This window comes from Rousettus aegyptiacus, unplaced genomic scaffold (assembly GCF_014176215.1).
Source record: "Rousettus aegyptiacus isolate mRouAeg1 unplaced genomic scaffold, mRouAeg1.p scaffold_m13_p_3, whole genome shotgun sequence".
Classification (NCBI taxonomy): Eukaryota; Metazoa; Chordata; class Mammalia; order Chiroptera; family Pteropodidae; genus Rousettus; species Rousettus aegyptiacus.
The window spans coordinates 74793935-74797375 of record NW_023416306.1 but is presented as its reverse complement, the minus strand read 5'-3'; the positions used below and the strand labels follow the sequence as shown (position 1 = coordinate 74797375).

At 32.3% G+C, this 3441-nt stretch overlaps 1 non-coding gene across 1 annotated transcript; it reads right to left on the bottom strand.

Moving 5' to 3' along the window:
- Positions 1 to 302: 302 nt before the first annotated feature.
- LOC118601169 lies at positions 303 to 423 on the bottom strand. The gene has a single exon (XR_004950252.1). It is a non-coding gene; the product is annotated as a U6atac minor spliceosomal RNA (small nuclear RNA).
- Positions 424 to 3441: the final 3018 nt, after the last annotated feature.

Below are 3441 nucleotides of genomic sequence, written 5' to 3'. Positions count from 1 at the left end.
ATACATATGTTGGTTGGCTTGATGGTGCTTCATAAGTCCCTTAAGCTCTCATGACTTTTCTTCATTCTTTGTTCTTTCTGTTCTTCAGATTTGATCATTTCAATCATTTTATTATCAAGGTCACTGAATCTTTCTTTTGCCTGCTCAAACCTACTCTTGAACTCCTCTAGTTAATTTTTCCTTTAGTTATTGTACTTTTAAGCTTCATAATTTTGGTTCAGATCCTTTTTATAATTTTCATCTCGTTATTGATTTACTCATTTTCTTTATATATAATTTTTCTGATTTCTTTTCACTCTTTCAAAAATTATTTTTAATCATAGTTAGATGTCACAAAGTAGGTGGCAATGTCTTATTTGTCAGGCCTGATGGTTTCTTCCACCCATCAAGGGGAAGCTAACCTTCTATTCTCTCAAACAACACTAGATTTCCTTTAGTAATTAGTTATTGAGTTTTCTGTTAGCTCTTCCAGTATATTTTTAATTTGTTTAAAGTCTTTGTGTAGCAATTTGGATATAAAATTCTTTGTAAAATCCTGGGCTTCTTGAGAAATGGATTCTGTCAATTTCTTTTGCTCATTGAATGAGATATGTTTTCTTTCTTTCTTTTCTTTTGTATGCCTTGTGATTTTTTTGTTGTTGTTGTTGTTAAAAATTTGGCATTTAACTATTATAATGTGGTAACTCTGTAGATCAGATTATCACATTTTCCCAGGGTTTGATATTTTTTATTGTCGAAGGCTATAATAGTCTGTTTTGAGAATTTTTCAAACTATTTTGCTATTCATTACTGTGTGTGATGACTAAGTCTCTGTTCATGTAGCTTGTGTTCAGCTAACGTTTTTACAGAGATTTCCCTAAGTGACAGGAATTGAGAGAAAGGGGGGCGGGGAGAGAGAGAGAGAGAGAGAGAGAGAGAGAGAGAGAGAGAGAGAGAGAGAGAAAGAGTACGAATAGTCCCCTGTCTCTCAGTCTCTGCAGAGTTTCTTCATGCTTGGGTGCTCCTTCAACACTTAGCCTAGTGATCAGCCCAGGTGAAAGATTAAAGTCCTCTCAGCAATTTTCTGAAGATGTGTCTTATCTGTGCATGTGCATGTCTTTCTAAAGTTCCCCATAGGTACTAGAATTTGAAGAGAGCACAACAAATTGAAAACAAATTTGAAGAAGTAATGACAGATAACGTCTCTAACTTAGCAAAGGAAATAAACATACAAGCCCAGCAAGCACAAAAAGTTCTGAATAAGATGAACCCAAAGAGGCCTACACCAAGACACATCATAATTAAAAATCCAAAGGTTAAAGACAAAAAGAGAATCTTAAAAGCAGCAAGATGTTTGTCAGTTTATTTATCAACAGAAACATAGCAGGCAAGAAAGAATAGGCATGAACTATTCAGTGATGAAGTGATGTGCAAGGCCCTACAATATGATTTCTTTACCCAGAAAAGCTATCATTTACAATTGAAGGACAGAGTTTCCCAGACACACACAAAAAAAGCTAAAGAATTTCATCACCACCAAACCAGTACTACAAGAAATGTTAAAGGGACTTCTTTGAGAAGAAGAGAAAGAAAGATCAGAAATGTGAATAATAAAATGGCCTTAACTACATACCTATCATTATTTACTTTAAATGTAAATGGATTAAATACTTCAATCAAAAGACATAAGGTGCCTGAATGAAGAAGAAAACAAAACCTATATGTATGCTGTCTACAGGGGACCCAGTTCAGATTGAAAGGTACACACAGACTGAAAATAAAGGGGTTGAAAAAATATTTCATGCAAATGAACACACACAAAAAAGCTGAGGAAGCAATACTTGTATCAGATAAAATAGACTTTAAAACAAAGGTTATAATAAAAGACAAAAAAAGGTCATTTTATAATGATAAAGGGGATATCTAAAAAGAAGATATGACCCTTGCAAACATTTAGGCACTCAGCATAGGAACGCTTAAATATATAAAGTAAATATTGATAGAAAGAGAGAGAATAACAGTAATACAGTGATTATAGGAGACTTTGACACCCCAATGGACAGAACATTCAGACAGAACGTCAACAGGGAAACATTGGCCTTAAATGACACATTAGACCAGATGAACATAATTGATATGTAGAATATTTCACCCCAGAGCCACAGAATATAAATTCTTTGAAAGTGCACATTGAATATTTTCTAGGATAGATTACATGTTAAGCTACAAAATAAGTCTCAATAAATTTAAGAAGACTGAAATCATATCAAGTATCTTCTCTGATCAAAATGGTATGAACATAGAAATCAATTACAATAAGAAAATTGAAAAACACACAAGCACATGGAGAGTAAGTGACATGCTACTAAATAATGAATGGGCTAACAACAAGATTAAAGAAGAAATCATATACCTTGAGAGAGATGAAAATGAAAACATAATGACCTCAAATCTATGGACACAGCCGAAGAAGTTCTAAGAGGTAAATTTATGGTAATATAGCCCTACTTCAAAAAACAAGAAAAATCTCAAATAAACAATCTAACCTTAAATCCAAAGAAATCAGAAAATGAAAAACAAAGCCAAAGTGAGTAGAAGGAAGGAAGTAATAAAGATTAAAGTGGAAATCAACAAAATACAGTCTAAAAGAAAAATACAAAAGATCAACAAAACCAAGAACTGACTCTTGGAAAAGATAAACAAAGTTGATAAACTTTTAAGCAAACTCATCAAAGAAAAAAGAAAGAGGACCCAAATAATTAAAATAAAAATAAAGGAGGAAAAATGAAAGCTGACACTACAGAAATACAAGGAACTATGAGAAAATTTATGAACCATCAATGCCAACAAATAGGGACATCTGGAAAAAATGGATAAATTCCAAGAAAGATACACTATTCCAAGACTGAATCAAAAAAGAAACAGAAAATCTGAAGAGATGGATAACTACTAAGGAAATCAAATACACAATCAAAAAATTCCAAACAAATAAAAATCCTGGTTGAGAAGTCTTCATAGGGGAATTTTACCAAACATTTAATTAAAAATTAACATCTCTTTTCAAAATATTCCAAAAAACTCAAGAGAATTAAAGGTACCCAAGTTCATTTTAAGAGGCTATTATTAACTTGATTCCCAAACCAGATAAAGATATTAAAAATAAGAAAATTATACACCAGTCCCTGATTAACATCGATGCATAATTCTTCAACAAAATATTGGCAAAGCGAATTCAGCAATACATTAAAGAGATTACCCATCATGATCAACTGGGATTCATTTCTGGGATGCAAAGTTGGTTCAATATCCACAAATCAATTAATATGATACACCACATAAACAGAATGAAGGATAAAAATCATATGATCATATCAATAGATACAGAAAAATCATTTGACACAATCAAGCATCTGTTTATGATAAAAACTCTCAGCAAAGAGGGAATAAAGGGCACATATCTCA